Source organism: Misgurnus anguillicaudatus, chromosome 17 (assembly GCF_027580225.2).
Source record: "Misgurnus anguillicaudatus chromosome 17, ASM2758022v2, whole genome shotgun sequence".
Taxonomy (NCBI): Eukaryota; Metazoa; Chordata; class Actinopteri; order Cypriniformes; family Cobitidae; genus Misgurnus; species Misgurnus anguillicaudatus.
Genome location: NC_073353.2, coordinates 25,884,891 through 25,906,612, shown reverse-complemented (window position 1 = coordinate 25,906,612; position 21,722 = coordinate 25,884,891). Strand labels below are relative to the sequence as shown.

The 21,722-nt window shown below is 36.9% G+C and overlaps 1 long non-coding RNA gene across 1 annotated transcript in view; it reads right to left on the bottom strand.

Moving 5' to 3' along the window:
* The window catches only part of LOC129452336 (uncharacterized), a 33,789-nt gene that overhangs the window by 11,339 nt on the left and 728 nt on the right, over positions 1-21,722 (bottom strand). The window contains exons 2-5 of the long non-coding RNA XR_012358360.1: positions 21,305-21,409; positions 17,137-17,260; positions 4,475-4,564; positions 4,293-4,373 (exon numbers count right to left, since the gene is read on the bottom strand). This is a non-coding gene — a long non-coding RNA (uncharacterized lncRNA). The remainder of the gene's footprint in view (positions 1-4,292; positions 4,374-4,474; positions 4,565-17,136; positions 17,261-21,304; positions 21,410-21,722) is intronic.

Sequence of the window (21,722 nt, the reverse complement as noted above, 5' to 3'; positions counted from 1 at the left end):
AAGGGTTGAAATCATGTTTATTTAAAAGCCAGGGCCCATATTTAATGACACAATGGCAGGCAGGTAGGCAGCAGGCCGGGAGAGGTGGCATACAGGAGAAATAAAGCTCCCATTTAGTGGCCCCAGTCATTTGTTGACTCACTCATCCATGCAGAGCCTTTATGTTTAATGCAAGTCTCTGGGGAAAAGAAAGGAAGGACCCCAAAAGGAAGGCAGGAATTATCAACCACAGGCCCTTCAAGGTGCCCCAGATGCTCCATAATTGCAATTTTACGTTTGCCCTAAATCATCAGGCACAAAAAGCAGCTGAAAGCAGTCTGTAGAGGTCTTTTATGATCGCTATTGTTAAGACTACTAGACCATACAAATGGTTTATTTTGTGATTTAAGTTAGTTATAAATGTTTCTAAGTATGAATCACTATATACAGTACAGTCATCAATTTACAACCACCAACATGATAAACAATGTAAATATACGGGCATTTCTTCAACAGTGGACACTTTTGGCCCAGAAGACAATTTGAAGCTGAATTTTTTCGACTCTCACTAATTGTTCACAATAACATGCAAAATAATGACAATTACATTGCTAAATGAGAAAAAAATAGCAGAAATCTAAAAAAGTTACATACGATAAGTTAACAAAAAAATTAACGTTTAATCTTCAAGCTTCAAAATTTAATTACAATATGAATTCTTTTTTTTTGATGAATGCACTTTTTGAAGATTTATGAATAGGGTACTATCCACTAAGCTGGCACTAAGCTGAAACGGATATTATTTAATTTATCTCTGACTGTGTTTGGTTAAAGAAGAAAGTCTTAGGATGGTTTGAGGGTGAGTAAAATATGTGCAAATGTTTTTATTTTTGAGTGAACTGTTCCTTTAAGAAACACCCACATATCAGTCACTGTATAAATGCAAGAAACATTTTAGTAGTAAGGAATAATTAAACGTCAAAACGTCATTTTTGACAAACGCGTCTTTTGGAGTCTGTCTGACCAGTGTGAATTGGCCTTAATATGGAACTATAATGCGGTCAAGAGAGCTGCCTGGAACTATGTTCGGCGTGCGTTTCCCAGAAAATAATTGCACGGTCATCAGCTAATCAGATTCAAGCATTCAACTGACCCGTAGTATAAGATACATTTAATATATTGATGGTAGTGTATTACTACTGGCATATGGGTGCACATGATCTGAGGAGGCTTTCAACTGTCAGTTGTGTGTCATCTTTCCCCATTAAGATCTTTGACAGATATCAGAAACACTCAGCTGGCAGTAGCATGGAGAACACTGATGTGGTCAGCCTGATGTTGACAAACATTTCAAAGCCAATGTGGGCTATCACTCTCCATGGGTCACATTAACAAGAAGTTTTTTCTGTCCGATTTACTTACGTCTCAGTGAAGTCTGACTTAACAGCCAGTGATATCATCTATTTCTGATACACACTTAACTCTCTCTCTAACCTGCAAGAATACAAAGATCCTTTTTTCTATTTTAATCTAACAAATCAAGTCACTGAAGCTTATTTTAACGAGTTTGACAAATAATGACAATTTTAGGAGATTCTATTTCATGCATTTCTGTATGAAGTCTAGTATATCTTTATTTTCTTTGCTTTAAATTAATTATAATAAAAAAAATTTGTCACCAAAAAGCTAGGGTGTTCTGAATACTTGCAAGGGTATTGCGTAGTTGCTAGAGCGTTGCTACTGTATGTGGGTTGTTGGATGTAATGAGTGGTCACTACAGTAGGTGGTTACTTACTGGACAATATAATTTTTCAAACCCAGTCTCCTGAAAATGCGTATAAATAGCACGAAGTGTAAAACTCGTGCAATACATACGCCAAATTCCACTTTGGCGTGCATATGATACGCAAGTCCTTCCCATTCACTTAAACGGGGCATCTTTTTGTCGTTTTATTTATTGGTTTCTCATTTTTTTTGCTATTTTTTACCATTTTCACTTGGGTTTAGGGTAAGAACAGCTTTTTGTTATATAAAAATGACATCCTAACCCAAACCTCAACTCTAACCCCAACTCCAAGCGACCATGGCTGAAATATGGACAAAAACATTGAGAAACCTGTATATTAAATAACCTCATTAAGCAAATCTAAAATCTAACCCTAAACCCAAGCGAAAATGGTTTAAAAAACAGAAAAAAATTGAGAAACTAATAAATAAAACGACAAAAAAAGATGCCTCGTTTAAGTGAATGGGAAGGACTTGCGTATCATATGCACGCCAAAGTGGAATTTGGCGTATGTATTGCAAGAGTTTTACACTTCGTGCTATTTATACGCAACCTCAGGAGACTGGGTAGAATTTTTCATAAGACAAAATACCTTTTATTGCTTAGAAACATAATAGCCTCTCTCAGTAATGAGCCTCTTTGAAGTACCATTTGCCGTAGCAAACACAGCCTGAAGGTCCTTAAAGGGGACATAATATGAAAATCAGACTTTTTCCATGTTTAAGTGCTATTACTGGGTCCTCAGTGCTTCTACCAACCTAGAAAATGTGAAAAAGAACAACCCGATAACTTAGTTTTGGTAAACAATTCTCTGCAAGCATGTGAAAAAATAGCTCATTGAAATTTGGCTCCCCTTGTGATGTCAGAAGGGGATAATACCGCCCCTTAATCTGCACTATCCAACCACAGCACTGGCATTTAGTGCAGAGATCAGCTCATTTGCATTTTAAAGGACACACCCAAATTGGCACATTTTTGCACACACCTACAAAGTGTCAATTTTAACATGCTATAATAAATTATATATATGATATTTTGAGCTAAGGCTTTACATATGTGCTCTGGGGACACCAAAGATTTATTTGACATCTTACCTCCCTACGTCACTACGCATTTACGTTAGGTCGCGCTGGACCGGACTTAGACGAAAAGTTGTGGTTTAAAAGAGCATATTTTTTATTTTTCTTGTCAAAAATGACAATTGTTTCGCTAAATAAGACACTTTGTAGGTGTGTGCAAACATGTGCCGTTTTGGGTGTGTCCTTTAAAATGCAAATGAGCGGATAAAGTGCAAACACTAATCACAATGATGGTGGTTTGTTGCAATTGAAACTCAATTGTGCTGTCAATTACTTTTCTCTCTTTTTTCTGCACTAAATGGCAGTGCTGTGATTGGATAGGGCAGATTAAGGGGCAGTATTATAATAAGAGCTCCTTGTGACATCATAAGGAGAGCCAAATTTCAACAACCTATTTTTTCATTTGCTTGTAGAGAATGGTTTACCAAAACTAAGTTCCCGGGTTGATCTTTTTCACATTTTCTAGGTTGATAGAAGCACTGGGGACCCAATCATAGCACTTAAACATGGAAAAAGTCAGATTTTCATGCCATGGCCCCTTTAAGAAGATAGTTTTGAACACTGATCCTTTGTGTACTTGCTCAATAACTCATTTTTGTTTATTTCTAATAAAAGAAGATACAGATTGCAGCTTTAATTGAGTTAAAGTCCCCAAAACCAAGTAAGAAAATAAATGGTTGTTGGCCAAAAATAACATCAAATTGTAGATGGTGTCAACCTTAGTTGAGCTTCAAACAGCTACAGCTGCGCCTCGGCCAGTTTTTGGCGCAGCCTCTGGAGGACACCGCCGGTGGCAGGTGTTTTACACCAGCAGGGCCCAGGAATACCTCCACCCAGCTGCTCTGCCACACGCGTCCTTGGGGTGTAGATCCCAAGCCACTTCCCAGTGTCACTCCACTGTCCAGACTCAACCAGAGCTCTGATAAGATAATGTGACTGCACGTCAATCACACAGTGGCCTGAGGTGCTATGGTGATAAATACCGCGGTGCCACATTGCCATAGAAGCTCTGTGGCACTAGGGGAGGATGCAGACTCACAGCCGTGGGCTCTTATAAAGACGATCAGCAAGGAAAACCGGACCATCTCTGTAGGGTTCCAGACAGAGTCCTCTTCCTCATAACCAGAGAAGTTTTTGGTCAAGTCCACACATGATCTAAATAACATGCTATTCCTGTCAATGGAGGTTGTGGGCACGCTGGGTGCCCCGGTGTTATGAGTGATGTGTTTTGATGGAACCTTAGTTTTTTTAGAGACATGGGTAGATGTATAAGTCAAAGACCTGTTGTGGGTGATTGAGAAACTAATTCGGAGGGACGGGTCATCTCTGTAATATGATCAGTTCTGGACATGTTTTTTGCTTTTCACAAGGTTTGGCATGCTCACCATGATGTTAGAATGAAGTCTCATGAGGTTTTTTGTGGATTTACTGTTAAGACCCATCATTACCTCTTCACTGCTGAGTTGACACATACTGTAGCCAGACGTGGTTATACTACATTCAGTAGTGGAAAACATAACATGCCATTTCTATTGAAGAGAAATTGATGAACTGTGAGATGCAACACAATGTAGTAAAAGTTAAAATTAATCTGGCTTTACTCCAGATCTGAGCAGGTGTTTATACTCACAGCTTTGCACTTGAGGACATGGTCTTATCTTACTGTACCACGTTCCCGTCCACCACCGGTCGCTTTAGGAAGATTTCTGGACTTATTAACCTGAGTACGACATCAAACCAAAAATGCCAATGAGCACAGTTTAGAATGAGAAAATCTAAATACGTACTTTTCCCATGTTTAAGTGCTATAATTGGGTCCCCAGTGCTTAGAAAATATAAAAAGGAACAACCCAGTAACTCAGTTTTGGTAAACCATTCTCTGCAAGCATGTGAAAAATTAGGTCGTTCAGATTTCGCCTGCAACATGCTAAAATTAATTATCTCTGGAGCATGTTGAACTGAAACTTCACATACACACCAAATACTTATTTTACATCTTTAAAAAAATCTTATAATATGACCCCTTTAACAACTATTACAGTTAGCTAACACAGCATTTGCATATTTGGCAGACACTTTTTTCCAAACCTGCTACCATGGTTTTGCAAGTGCACTATTTAAAAGTATTAAAGTTCTTTTCCTTTACTGTAGATTCTTATTTGGAAAAAAAAAACACGTCGGTCCATACTTGGGTTTTTGCAAGAAAACCACATCAAATGAATGGCAGCAAAACACAAAATGAATCACCAATGGCACATCAGTGGGTGTTATAAGCACTTGGAGAAATTAAATAGTTGTATATAGCAGTGGCGCCTCGTGACTGCTCTTCCGAGGATGCGTTAATTCAAAATAAGTGTTCGGATTGTCACGTGTGTGGTTCCCTTTTCCAAAATATGTGTCCTGCGTGTAGAGAGATCCTGTGTGCATCACGTGTTTTGTCAAAATAAGTGCCTGCTGCACACGTGTCAAAATCGTTTATGATGAAAGAGATGCTCACGTTCCCTAAATACACGCAAGACACTCCCTTAATAGTAAACTCTGATTACTGATCACGATCTCTCAAAGCACAGAACACATATTTTGAAATGACGAACCACACACATGACAAGCTGACGAACTTTGCATCGTTCGCTTCAAAAAAAGAAGTCACCAGCCACCACTGGTATATAGGTTTTTGGCTGTACTAAATGAAAAATAATATAATATAATCGTAAATGCTATAGCGAGTCTTTTTTAAATGCACCTTCTGTGTCGGAAATGTCTGAGTTTGTTTTGGTCTGTGTCAGGGCTCGAAATTGCGACCATTTTGGTCGCATATGCGACCGAAATTTAATCTGTGCGACCTTAAAATATATTTGGGAGCATTTGTGCGACTGCCCATTTTGTTGTGGTGCGACTTTTAGATTGTGATGCTGCGTGCTGACGCTGTCCCAGGTTCAGTGTTCTCTCCAACGTTACATAACCAATCAAATTTCACCATTAAGTTCTTGCGTTTAATGAAGACCGCAGATTGGCTAATATGAGCGTCAGTCATTCCTTGTTGCCGTGCTACATACGTGAAGCGCGGAAATATGAAAAGACGAACCGCGAGCATGACGAGAACGAGCCGATTACAGCCAATGTTACTACTTTAATTAATGACGACGATCCGGATTCAAATGCGACTCCAACACCGGAAGATAAGACTTGACGTTAAACCTTTCGGATAGAGTGGCTTAAAGATTTTGAGTGTCTGAAAATGGCTCGATGTACTTACTGTGTTTACTGTAAATCCTGTGAAACGGCGTTGGTGGCGGAATCAAAACATTTTAAGCGGCAGACGTACCTTGCTTAAACATGGCGAAAGTGCCAAAAACACAAGACGTGTCGTGACGACATGTGTTCATTATTAATGGAGACACCGACCTGTACGTCTGTCAAAGTGTGTTTGATAATGTATGTGCGCATGCGCTGGTGAATGGACATCCGACAAACATCCTTGTGGTCCATGTTGATGTGTATTTTTTTTAAACATTGCCTATTTAGTAGTAATAGCATCTTGTAATGCAGTTATCAATACCATTATATATTAGCCTTCTATATTAAGGTCACTTTTGTAATGTCCCAATTAATCAGTGTTTTACGTGTTTGCTAGATTTTCCATTGTAATCTTAATCATGTTACCTGTAATTGTTAAATTATTATTGCTGCTATACTATTTCAACAGCATTTGGGTATTAATTTAGGAGTCTATGCAGCAAAAAAATAAAAGAAATAAAATAGAAGACCAAATTTTAAATGCTGGCCATAGGATGTGTAAAGCCCGGTGGTGGTGTTTTTTTTTTTTTTTTATAAAATAAATCTATTTACATTTACATTGTGGTGCTTTTTAATTTTGGATGGATGCGCCTAAATTTTTGCTGGTGCTCCTAACTCTTTAAAGTTGGGAGCACCAGTGCTACCAAATAAAAAAGTTAATTTTGAGCCCTGTGTGTGATCCTGCTCACTTCCAATTTACCCGTATTATCGTGTATTTCGCCAGAACCTCCGAAATAAGTCGCAAATTGAGTTATAAAAATCCACAAGTGGAAAACAAAAATCTTTGCAAACATAAAAATAAGAAAATTAACTTATGCTTTACTTTTCAGTTGCGCTCCTGTATGTGTCTGGCAACCCAAGTGGGGGCAGGGAAAACATCTCCAGTATTTTGTATTTAGACTGCGGTACCAAGTTAAACCACTAGAAGTCAATGTAACACACAGGTCCTTTAAAATTATAGATACATAATGCTTATTCTAATCGGTACCACCAGGCAGTGATGAAAATTTCTTCTATCGCACCTTTTATGGCATCAGCTATGGCATCAAAGTATCCAGCTGTATTAACAACCCTTTAAACAAGAAGTGTGACAGTACATAAAAAATATGACAAATTATTATGGTTAATGCTGATCATGTCATGACATGAAGTGTCATTAAATACTGAGAATGTTGTTTGAAATAATATAAAAGAATAATCATATTCGAAACCACTACAGTTTTAACTAGAGTATATTTAAATTATAAATGTGGCAGCATAATTCCTTACTATTTTTATGTACACTGTCAAAAATAAAGGTACGAAGCTGTCACTGGGGCAGTACCCTTTAAAAAAAGTCCTAATATGTACCATTTAGGTACAAATATGTTCCTTTAAAGATACATTTTGGCAGTTCAAAGTATTAATATGCACTCTTTGGGTACAAAGGTGTACCTTTTTGAAAGGGACTGTCCCAGTAACAACTTTTGTACCTATATTCGCAGGTGTTGTTTACCCATGATGGTTTTCTCTCAAAAAATCCTGTCGAAACATTTGAGCAAACTCATCTTTGCAGTGCCCCACCAGCGAACCTGTCCGTTGAGCGCTTAATAGTAAGCAATGATGATGTTGACTGATACTTCACATTTTAACATTTCATTAGTAAAATATATGAAAACATCCCTTAAACAAGATTAATTTCCAACCAACATGAATTAGTTTTATTTTCCTTAACCTTCAAATTGTTTTTACATGATTAAAATATAAACCTTATTTAATAAAAGCAATACATGATGAAATTGCTTGAAATCTACAACCCAATCTGCCTGCATACTGACTCCATGTCTGACTACAGTCTCTTGGGTCCCTATTTTGATGTGAAATCCCTTATCGTACCGTATAAAATCGTGGTACCTACTTTACCATCTTGGCCTTATGTAGAGAACAAAGAAGCATTTTACCACCAGCCAACTGAAACATGAAGAAGTCACCGCATGAGTGCTGAAACAAGGAGGAGAGCCATTCCATCGGCTGTGTGAAAACATCATCATAACCTAAATAAGTAAATAACCGCAGAGGAGAGACCCAGTACGACCTGTAGGCCCAGTGAGGCTGCAATCCGAGGAGCGAAATTCAATTGGATCTGAATCGTCAGTGTTTGCTTTTAAGGGCTGTGTGAATTATGTAAGTGTAACGCTAACTGCCCGGAAAAGAAAAAACAATAACATCGCCCTCTGTACAACATCAGAATCTGTTATTCGCCAGTATTCATGTCAGGGCTTGGTGTCTTGTTTTCATGTAAAACCGTGAGACGAAGATCACACGCTATTGATCGAACCAGTTTTCTCAGAAAGATTGTGTGTCCTCATAATACGATTAGGAGTTGTGTGAAAAAAAATATGCCAAGAAGTTCACATTTTCTGGACCAATGTTAACAGACGGTGTTAGATCCGTACCAGTAACATACAGGGGATGTGTTTCCTCCTGATTTTTTTAAGCTTGGCCCTTGCAAATAAATGCAAATATAAATGCTAACTTCTTAAATGTGTTACTGTGCACAAGTATAAATGGGATGACTTTGGTTTTTATATGAAAAAAGACATTAATTATTCTCTTACAAATTGCCTTTGGTTCCAGGTCTTGGATAAATGAGATCTGACTCACTTCCAGGAATTCAAGCTGAAATGAAATTCAAACACACTATGTAGTTAATCAGTATCAATAAGCCTTAAACCAGCTTTGGGGCAAATGCTTATGAACCACGCACAATTTTAAATATGCTTATTAATATTTTAGTTACCCACGGTACCTTGCAGTTATTGTGGCTGAAATGAAAAAGTGTCATCTGCTTTGAATTGTACAGTCCAGTTTTACCTTAATAATTAGTCATAGAAGTGCAAGGTGGAAACTGAAGCAGGGTGCAAATGTTTCCGGGTGCAGGTTCTCTTAAATTAGCCGTGCAAACGAATGCTAATTATGTGACTGTCAGAGTATTAGCCTGTGAATCACTGAATTAAGTGTGGAATCACCTCTCAGAGGCTTTTTCTACAAAAGAGCCTGTTTTAATGAGAAAGGACACAGCAGGTAGAGATCCAGACAGAACCATCCTCCTACTAACTTGCGAACAATGCATATAAAAAAACTGCTACTGCAAGGCCACTGCTAGTCAACTGTATTGTGCAGATGAAAAAGCTTTGTTATTTTTTAAGTGAAACTCATGCAACTAACCATTAAAGGTAGCCTGGGTGCCAGCCCATCTTAGCCCCGCCCACAAGATTTTGTAAACGGGAAGATGGGTCTGGGGTTTCTCCGTTGAGGAGCTACTATTTTAGAACAAATGCTGGTCGAACCAATCAAATTGTCAGGGCGGGCTTTATACGATGATGGACAGATAATCAACAGTAACGTAATGAACCACGTCACCAAAGAGCGCGTGTGTTGAATGGCTGCCGCTGTAGAGTTCAGATGTGTGGATTCTGACATTGAGTCTGTTCTAAAATATATCGACAGAGCATTGATTTTAAAAGAGGAACAGAGAAACGCGAGCAGGGCATTTGTTGATGTCCTATTCGGCAAAAGTTGGTCGCAACTGAAAAGGCTAACGTTATCACGGCGATGCAACTCAGCGTACACGACGAGATGGATATAATTAGCGGTCGTTGCCAGCTTCTTTTCGGAAGCCCGGAATCGTGGTTGCTGTAAGTGGAGGGACATGTTAGGCTCCAATATTTTCAAGCAAACGTAATGGGTATCGTCGTGGATGAAGTTCACCTAACGTACAAATGGTAAGAGATAGTCTTACTCTATGACTTAGTAAATACTTCATGTTGTGATATAAACGAAATGTTGTAAACATAATAGGTGTTGATGTACATTCGCTAACTCAGTATAATCACAATGTTGTGTCATAGCGAAATAACTAGCAGTTCGGTCAGGCTGCAAAGACGTAATTTCAACATACGTTACACACTCGGTTGCTCTGATTGGTCGTAGGTCTATCCAATTGAGTGCAGAGGCATTTTTCGGTTGAGACACGCCTCATAATTATAGCTCAATGGAGCGGTATCAGACTCAAATTCTGACTAGAATTGAGTATGGCAACGTCAGGCTACATTAAAGGATGTGTTCTGCAAAAAGCTTTTGAATATATCATCGGATAGATTCCAAGTTGCATACAACAACAATAAAAAAGCCTAAAGGACAAAGAACCAGAGGAAGAAACTTGTTGTACTTTTATGTATTATAGGGTTTTAAAAAAACATCAAAACATTATAAACCATCTTAAATCATCCTAACTTGTAATGCACAGCAACATCTTAAATGTTTCTAATTTTAAATGTACACTGCTGATGTAAATGGGTAGCACAAAGTCTGGGGGTACTCATATAAACACCAGCAGTGTAGCTTAAAACTGGTGATTTTGCAGACATGGCAGATAAACTACCCCTTTAAGTTAAAATCCTTAAAGGGATAGTTCACCAAAATGAAACTTCTGTCATCATTTTCTCATCCTCATGTTGTTCTAGTATGATGAGAAAATATTTTGATATATAATGATATGTGCGCAGCTAACAGTACCCATTGAATTTGATCATGTTTGTTTTTTCTATTATGCACTGTAAATTATTCTTTGCTGCATTCAATTTTTTTGTTGAATCAACTCAGATTTACAAGTCATGTCAACATACTATTATTTATCTTGACATGAGATGAGTTGCAACTTATAAAAATGCACAGTAGTTAAAAAAGTCAACTTCATTTTATAAGATTATAGCAACTCATCTGTAGTTAACAACTCAACTAGTCAAGATAAATAATAGTACACTGAAAATTCTGTAGAAATTACAGTATAACTGGCAGCTTACCAGTAGCTTACTGTAGATTTAATGTTATTTACTGACAACAGTTTGTTCAAAGTTAAATGAACATGAAACATTTTCAGTCTTTATCTTCTACAGTAAGTTACTGGCAACCAGCTGTATAATTACAGTTTATTTTTTACAGTGAAAGTTGAAATTTTATTTTCGACAAGTTATATGTTTCAGAGATCAGATTAGTCAGACCGATAAATAAATACAGTTTTCGTAACCGCAACAATGCGCGTGCGTCCGATGAAACGCATAAGGAAAAAAATATATTTTCAAATATAATTTTAAATATATTTCAAAATATACAAAAAATGGCCAAAAAATATGAGATATATTTTGAAATATGTTTACAAACATTTCTTTTTGATTAATATATTTTTGGGCAATTAATATATAAAATAAATATATTTTAAAGCATTTATATTCACGTCGTATTGAAAGAAAAACTTTGTATGTTACAAACCTGTAAACATAACAGGTTTGAAAAGGTTAAAAATGTACTATTCGTTTACTTGTACAAACTTTTATATTTTGGCCATGAAAAATATATTTTTTGCCATATAGGTTTTAAAATTAGAAATATATTTGTTGCACCTGAAATACATATCGAAATATATGATAATAATAATCATTTGTTACATTCATAGCATTCTGCAGCACTTTAAATATGAAGGTGGATTCTTCCCAACCACCACCAATGTTCAGCATCCACCTGGATTACCAGACTCAACCCTACTTTGCTTCAGTGGGCAACCAGTCTTGGGCTACAGGGTTATATGGCTGCTGGTTATATGATATATGACATATAATATATATGATTATATGATATATGAAAGATTAATAAAAACACATTTTTGTCCAAAGACATTTTTATGCGAACTGTCTATATGTAAAAAAATCATTTGTTGAATCAACTCAGATTTACAAGTCATGTCAACTTACTATTATTTATCTTGACAAGAGATGAGTTGCTACAACTTATAAATTATAGTTGAAAACAGTCAAATTTATTTGATAAGTTACAACAACTTATCTCTAGTCAATATAAATAATTTTAAGTTGAAATGACTTGTAAATCTGAGCTGATTCAACAAAAAATTTAAGGCAGTATATTTTTTACAGTGTATGAATTAAGATTAAAGATTAAACTTTTTTTGCTGATGAGCTGTTCCTCCTTAACTAGGGCATCAGGCCGGCATGTGTTCCATGAAACCTTCTGTGACTCTAGACCAGTAATTCTCAAAGTGTGGTCCGCGGACCACTAGTGGTCCGCCAAACCCCCAAAGTGGTCCGCCAAAAGATGACCTAAACTAGGCAAGTGTTTATACAATTGTCACTTATTTAAGTAGATTTTTAAATGCACTTTCAAAACTGTGATATCAGTTCTTGCCATTCTGTTTTAATAACGTAAAAATGGATCGGTGGCTAAACCAAAGAGGAGTCAAAAGAAGGATCAAGCGTCAACTGAAAGCAGCTAAAATCCACAGATCTATTAGTTTTGTAATGTACTAGTTTTTGTTTCATGTGTAAAATCCCTGTAATTTCAGTGATTTTGGACATTAAGGGGAATTTTTTTTCAGCATTTTATTGTTACTATAGTTACAACCATAGACTTCATATACCCACCACCTCAGTTTTAAACTAATGGCTCTTTGGAATGACATTAAGTGGGTCCTAGGCTGTTATAGTATGTTTAATTGCAGTTTTTATTTCATATGTGCAGTTTGTTGTTCATATTAAGCTGTAACTCATTTCACATTTACTTGTTCAAATGAAATAAAATTCATATAATAATTTCTGAACATAGCATTGCATTTGTGTTTAAAAATTAGTTTTTGACTTGAAACAGTTGCATATTAAACTTAAATTTAGCTTATCCTTCCTATTTTGTTGTTTTTTGGGGGCGTGTTAGAGTGGGATTCTGTTAGGTGGTCCTCAGAAAAAAATTGGAAGATAAAGTGGTCCTTGGGCTGAAAAAGTTTGAGAAACACTGCTCTAGACTGACCTGCGAGTGACTGTCAAAAAGAGAAAATATTCACAGATTGAACTAAATTTGGATTTTGTCTCCATGAAACCACCACTGATTTGATTAACTGAGAGGTTCTTCAGGACCCATCAGATGGAACGGTGCATAGAAGTTGGAAAAAGGATTCTGGTGTGGTTCAGAGCCCACTTACATGAATACATCTGGGACAAATTGAGCACACCCAACTGAAAAATGAAAACACTTAGCGATACAAAAAGCCGTGGGGTGGAATGTGTTTTCAGTAGCTGTGCTGCATTTGTGAGAGTGTTTGCATGTAGAGATGAAATTAGCCGAGCTTACATTCGACTCGGCAGGGGAATCTCAAAAGGGCCCTGAATTTGAGCTGGTCCTGATAAAACACCTGGAAGTGCTTGAAACCGGGTTTGAATTTCCATTTGAAGCCTTCATGGCTCAACTCTGCAGCATAAACGCTGGGATTCAGCACTTTTGAGTAGATAATTTCGAGAAACAAACAAACTGAATACAAACTGAATATTTATTTATATTATTCAAACATTAACACAATATTAAATATTGTGAACAGACAAAACAGAGGACCTTACTGTTATATAACTGAGTTTTAAATCTTACTGATTGTTATCAGAAATAACAATCAATTTAAGCAGCATAAATATTGGCCCCCTTGTATACCCATCATCTTATAGCTCTCACCCCCCTCTAGTCATTTAGCTACATTTCACTGTTGTTTCAACTAAACATGATTAAATTGCTCACAGTCTGATTTTCGGTCACTGATAATTGCCCCCATATGCAAAATGCATGAAATATGGATTTAATATAAGTTGGCTGGTTTCAGCAATCTGCTTTCTGGTTTTACATGAGGGGGCAATCACATAATAAGGGGCTTCTGTCCTCTCTTATGACTGGCCCCAAAGCCACTGGCCCAAATGCAAAGTGACAGACGCATCATCAGAGAACACAGGGATGTAATGTCTTGTGATCTCAGAAAGGGTGACAGACATTGATTTTTTCTGATCTGACGGTACATGTAATAATAACAGAAAGGAAAGGTCAGGGTCAAATGGCATGAAAGTGAGGAAATGGTTGGATATCACGCAATGTCACGGCCCACAAACCTTTTCCTGAACTAAACAATGTGAGAAACACACCTTTATTAATGCTGTGGTTGCTCTGTGAGAGTATATTAATGATAAAAAATTATTGTTAAAAAATAAATTCTGTACTAATTAAAAAATTTGGTATGTAATATACACGGTACTTTAACGCAATTGATATGAGCCTTTTAGTGCGTGTCTTATAGCATTCATATTTTATTTCTCTCACAAAATAAATATAATGTGTAATGCTCCTTACAGAGTTTGCACCTACTTTTACACCTACTTTATTTTTAGTTTCATATTAATTTGTGTGTGAGTGAAAGAGAGAGAGAGAAAGAGAGAGAGAATTTTGTGCTTCACTTCACCTGTCATTGCTCCACTATGAATGAGAATCTTCCTAATGGCCAAGGAGCCATGGGCTACAATGATCGGACGCACGTGATACACGTCTGTATCCGAACCTTACTTCCGTTTTTTTTTTTAAGGTCTGACTAGTTGCTAAACTGATCTCTTGAACAAATGCCTCGTCGAAAATAACAAATGTATTGGTTTCCTAGCTAATCTATGTGTTGTTTTTTTGCGTGTTATATAAATAAACTACGTTTAAAGAACTTTGTTGTTATTTATTCTTAGCGGAGTTTACCGGAAGTTACGTGCAGCCGCTTGTTTATGTTGTTACTGCTGAAACGGTCTATATCTAGATATAGACTAAAACAACCAGTCCTTCCAGAAAAACGCTGCATTTTTTTGTGATTGTTGCGGGCAAAAATCCTCGATTTTGCGGCACGTTTTCTTAAAGGACAAGTTCGCTATTTTACACTTAAAGCCCTGTTTTCAGATTGTTTATGATGAAATAGAACGTTTTTGACTGAAATTTCGACATTTGCGGCTGCCCCGAGGGTTTTTGGGTGTTTGTGTTTCGGCTCCTACCTTTGCAGTGGGTTTGGTGGTGCACTGGAACAATCCTTCCTAAAATGCATATTAAACTTTCGTTTACAAAAACGTGAAACTCACCGAGTGGTCAGGGGTGTTCACTGGTATGCTCACACAAAAATCGCTGCAAAATACGCATTCCAACAGGTTTTATCATAGTTTTTGCCAACTGCATTGACTTGTATTAGATGTGCTGTGAGGTACGGTATTACTCCGCGCCAGGAACTTTGTTTCTATTCTTGCATTTGGCAAAGGCGGATTATCGCCACCAACTGGGCTGGAGTGTCTATTATTCAAGCTCTAAGCGAAAGAATATACGGGTGTGAGGCGTTTGAAAAAATAGGTCCACAAGTTAACAACGAATGCTAAAACACCTGTTGGAAGGCGTCTTTTAACGCGATTTTTGTGTGAGCATATCATTGAGCGCCCCTGACCACTCGGTGAGTTTCACGTCTTTGTAAACGAAAGTTTAATGCATTTTAGAAAGGATTGTTCCAGTGCACCATTAAACCCATTGTAAAGGTAGGAGCTGAAACACAAACACCCAAAAATTCTCGGGGCAGCCGCAAATGTCGAAATTTCAGTCAAAACCGTTCTATTTCATCATAAACAATCTGAAGACAGGGCTTTGAGTGTAAAGTACCGAACTTGTCCTTTAAAAAATGCGATGGAATATGCGGGATATTTATGCCATTTATGTGATGGAATTGCGGGAATTTGCGAAAATTGCGGAACTTGCAAAAACTGAGGAAACTTGCAAAAGCTGCAATGATGTTCACGTCACATAATCACGTCACTTCATAACGTTCCCATGGCAATAGAGGACACGGCTGCGCTTTTGGGAAGTAAATGCAAAATTTTTCAACCTTCTGCTAATATATATGTGACTTTTTGCTACGAAAATGCGGAGATTTTGAAATCATGCAAGCCCCACATATTTTGTGCATGGAAATATGTAATTAATGCGGCGAAAGTGCGTCGTATTTGGAAAAATGCAGCCCCGCATAAATATGCGGACTTTGGCTGATTATCCAATATATCGCGCGATCGCACAATCGCGTTTTTCTGGAGGGATTGAACAACATGAAAAAAAAACAAAATTTTTCAATATTTACTATGTTCTTTAACTCAGATGAATTAATACATACATGTTTTTTTCAATGCGTGCACTTTTAATCTTTGTAAAGCGCGTCGTCAATGTGTTAGCATTTAGCATAACCCCATTCATTCCTAAACATGGAAGTGTTTGGTGGCTTCTAAATTCATCCCTGTTTTGAGCCATAGGAATAAATGGGGCTAGGCTAAATGCTAACACATTCATGAGGCACTGTACAAAGATTAAAACTGCACACATTGAATAAAGATAGGTTTGTATTTATTTGTCTAAGATGAGCGAAGAACATAGTAAAATATTGAAAAACGGCGATGTTTTCCTTTAATATCCTTCCAACAACAAACATGGCAAAGGTATGCCAGTCCCTTTTCTCCACTCTTCTAAGTGATAATTCTAGTTATGTGAAACTACTCAACTATTAAATAACTTGATCAGTCATCATTAACAACACTTAAAATTAATTTTAATTATTCACTTTCTATTTTCAAGCACTATTACATAATTACTCACCCATGTGCATGGCTCATAAAAAAACATGCCATCTTGTGTTATCGGTATCAGTGTGGTCAATTAAATCATATAACAGAGTTACTTAACTATATTCAGTACTCTTAATATGAATACACAGCACAACGATTTTACTGGATTAGATTGGATCTGTGGGAGATCCAAACTCATACATTTACTTAGGCCTCAAATTGTCATTATAATAACCATGTGTGTGACAACTGCGATTTAAATAAGGTTATTAGTTTGTGCGGTGTAATTAGACAGGATGTGAGTCTTCATCATATGGAAGTACAAAGGGAAATCGAGGCAATTCATTAAGCAGGTAATACAGCACATTATTGTGCAAATGCTCTCCATAAGACTAAATCAACCACCACTATAACTGCACATTCTTTCATTAAAGTGAATCATAATGTCAAAAGTGGGGTAAAGACTGAAGCTTTGAACAGCAGGAAGGCAAACTAAGGAATCATAAAGCGCTCTTACCTCATCTTTGAAGCTGGTGAAGGAAGAAGACGCTGACAAACTTCCTAAATTGGCCCTCCCTTAGAGATGACAACAGGTTGTCACTTCTCTGCTTCTTAACTCTACATCAGTGCTCCATCTCTTTCTGTTGCAACACAGATAACTGCTTTCCATTAACTCAAATCTTGTATTTCTTTTGGAATTACAGTATATCCGCAATATGACTGTAGAGCTATGTGTCATCGCACCATAGGGGAATAAGAGAATGGATTCACTGTTCGCCAAAAAAAACAGTTGTGCTGGTTTTGTGAGTGTTTGAAATGTTTTGACCAAAAACCACAGAGCTCCGGCTAATCTCTATGATTTTATCACTCATGATGGGACTGATGGATGACTGGCCTCCGGAATGTGTTTTGTGTTAAAGTGATAGTTCACCCAAAAATAAAAATTCTGCAATCATTTTGTCTTTCAAAGCAATAATTAGTGATTTGAAGCGAGGCTTCGGAGCTTGTGTCAAGCAAAACTGGGTGTGCCAGATGAAGCTTTGATTCGAAGCTTGTGTTGTTAACGTTGAAATCACGTTAAATCAGTCAGTCCTTCCAGAAAAACGCGGAGTTTTTTTGTGATTATTGCGGGCAAAAATCCTCGATTTTGCGGCACGTTTTCTTAAAAAATGCGATGGAATATGCGGGATATTTATGCAATTTATGCGATGGAATTGCGGGAATTTGCGAAAATTGCGGAACTTGCAAAAACTGCGGAAACTTGCAAAAGCTGCAATGATGTTCACGTCACATAATCACGTCACTTCATAACGTTCCCATGGCCATAAAGGACATGGCTGCGCTTTTGGGAAGTAAATGCAACATTTTTCAACTTTCTGCTAATATATATGTGACTTTTTGCTACGAAAATGCGGAGATTATGAAATCATGCAAGCCCCGCATAAATATGCAGACTTTGGCTGATATATCGCGCGATCGCACAATCGCGTTTTTCTGGAGGGACTGAATCAGTCTGTCATTATATGCCTGTGAACATTATTCTGTACAATACAGTATTGAATCATATGAATATTAACTCCTACTGGAATTTATTGCCACACTTTAATCAGTAAATACATTTATTAAATTGACCATTCACAGACATGTTGTCTAAGCTTTATTTGTACACATAATATTAACATTCATCTGAATTTCATCAGCTTGTTGCTTCATTGACGGAGCTTTTTCCAGAAGCAACTGCTATATGTTTTATTAACCAAAAGATGGCGCTGTTTTCGACACCCTTCGAATCATGGTTCGAAAGAGTAAGAGAAGTATCGGTGCTTCATTCGAAGCTTCATTTTTCCCATCACTAGTAGTGATGGGACATCTGAAGCGAGGCTCCGGAGCTTGTGTCGAGCAAAAAGGGGCGTTCCAGATGAAGCCCCGATTCGAGGCTTGTATCGTTTCCGTGAAAATCACGTGACGATGACAAACGAGGCCTCGTTTTCTGTTGAATACGTCATTGCTTCATTCTGAGTTTCGCTTACGGTTCGAAACTCGCGCCTCTTGTGGGTTTTGCAGTACGTTTGAATTGATGTTAAAGTGTTGGTTGTAGCGAGTAGTGGCGAGGTTGTAGTGAGTTTCTAGTATAGATATCATTATATATCATAGCCTGTATTATATATTATATTACACTTAGTTTAGTAGATTATTAGAGTAAATTATACATAGCCTAGTTCAGTAGATCATTAGAGTAAATTAGCATATGTCTAGTTCTAATACCTATAATACGTAATTATATTATATAGCCTATATTAGTAGTAGTGTTATTATTATATATATTATTGCTGCTGTTATTATTATTATTATAAGACTAGACTGTATTAGGGATAACCTAGAAAGACTGAGAATCCATTGGGATATTGGAACAAACAGAAGGTCCAATATCCCAATTTATATAAGCTGGCACTGCTCTTCTTATGTTGTCCAGCATCATCAGTGCCCTGTGATAGGGTGTTTTCTAAAAACAGAAACCGCCTCAATCCAAATACTGTTAAAAAACTTTTGTTTCTAAATAAAAACCAGTAAACCATTTTCCGTGTTGCAGTTTGCTGTTCCACACTTCCAGTCCCATAAGCATTGCACTATTGCAGCCCCAGTTCAATAAGCACTGCACTCACGATAATTTGAAGAGTTTTTTAATTGTTCAGAAATCTTGTTTTTTGGTTGTGCATTCCAATTAATTATTAATTTCAATGCAACTGCAGTTGGTTTGTTTTGATTTAAACCTTCATAACTTAAAAAATACAGCTAAGTAGCACCATAAAACAAAATAATAACATGATAACATAATAATAAACATGTTTTGACAAAAATGTTAAAAAATGGATTTATCTCGTTTTGCAACGAAACTCTTCATTTCTTTATTTTGTGCATTCACTGTTATCACTAACTCAAGAACTACTGTATAGTTGAACACAAAGTTGTGTATGTGTGAGTTGTGTGTACATAGGTTAACACAAGCAGTGTAAAATACTTTCTTTAATATACTTTATTCAAAAGCCCACACCATGACAATTTGGTTGCTCAAAATGAATAGATTTGTGTGCGTGTGCAATACATTGCTTTGCACAGCAGGTGTCACTGGAGAGCACAGTGTTTCATGAGGCTTCGGGTAAATGAACCTTTTGGCGAACCAATGGGCTGTAAAGCCTAATTGGTTCAGGAAGCCTCGTTTGGCCATCACTAATCACTAGCAATAATTTAATTGCCTAGCCAATTCAAACCTTCAAGGAGCTTCATTTCCCCCACTGCCACACTGACTGACTGACTGTGTGGGAGCCATTTTATAGTCTTAGCTCCGCCTCTGGATCAAACCATTCTAAATTGGTAGGGGGGTTTCTCCTCTGACAATAGAAACATACATTAAATCACTTGGCAACATAATATACATTAAAGAAAATAAATAAGTACACACAATTCAACACACATAAAACAACCATAAGGCTTTAAACACCAAAAACAAAACACTTTTATACAGGCATGAACTGGTGACCCATGATGTCACAACCAAAATGGCTGCTCAGCATGGTAAGTGAATAAAAGTCCTAGGTTGTATATTGAACAGGTTTGGTTCTGTAAAATGGAGACTGGTGAGTGTTTATTGCCCAATAAATGATAATAGATAAAGAATTTGTGTCTGTGGTTATTTCAATGTTTTATGGCAGATGATATGAAGTTTTGTTGGAAAGTAACAGTGATAAACAACATGAAACATTAACATTAAACACAGATCCGTGTATACATTTATATGCCTGCATTCAAATCGTGCTTGGTGTTAAAACGTTTTCCATGCATTAATGCTAACTGTGTAGGCTAGTCACAGTGCCTTAACCTCATCTTACACTGACCAAAGATATTTTGATAAATGATGGTAAGCACATAGCTGATTGTAACCATTTACTTCCATAGTAAGAAAGACGAATATGATGGAATTTAATGGGTACTGTCAATTGTATGCTTACCATCATTTATCAAAATATCTTCTTCATTAATCACAATACTAACATAATATTTGTTTTCCTACTATGGAAGTTAATGGTTACAATCAGTTGTGTACTTACTATCCTTAAATCAAAATATATTTTGTGTTCATCAGGAAAAAGAAATCCATACAGGTTAAGAACAACATGAGGATGAGAAAATGGTGACAGAATTTTCATTTTTGGGTGAACTACCCCTTTAAGGGGAAGTTCACTTTAAAATGATAATTCTCTCATCATTCACTGCAATGTCAAAATATTTTCTTCATAATTTATCACGATACTTCTAAAATATTTTTTCCCTACTATGGAAGTCAGTGGTCACTATCTGCTGTGTGTTTACCATCATTTCTTAAAATATCTTATTTTGTGTTCATCAGAAAAAAGAAATTCATACAGGTTTAGAACAACATGAGGATGAGAAAATGATGCCAGAATTTTCATTTTTGGGTGAACTATCCCTTTAAGTTATAAATGATGTGTAAACGATAGGACAATGATTTTTTCTACACACATTACTAATCTTAAATACTACAGTCTGTGCATTCAGGAAGACCCATATTTCCCATAAAGGGCCCATATTTTGTGTCTAAAAAGCCCATTGTATGTTTGGTGTAATTCAATGTGTGATTTATGGTAAAAAAAGCCTTTTCCACATACCTTAAATTTTTGTAGCACCAAGACCTGCTCATCTGTAATTGGTCGATTTGTACAAAGTTCATCATTCTGGGGAAGCACGGTGTGAACCAATTGGCCTGTGACATTCTGTAGTGGGCATAGCAAACCAGCTAATTACAAATTACACAGATCCAGTTTAGCTTTTACATTTTTAAACTATGAAACTAGTAATAGGTGTATAATTAGGAATACTACATGTTTACTCCAGTGAATATTGCTCAGGATAGGAGTTTTAAAGGTGCAGTATGTAAATTTTAGCGGTACTAGTGGTGAGGTTGCGAAATGCAACCAACGGCTTAATCCACTGCTCACCCCTCGCTTTTGAAACACATAGAAAAGCTACGGTTGCCTAGCCACCACAGGACAAACATGTCATCGTCAGAGACAACTTAGAAAAAAA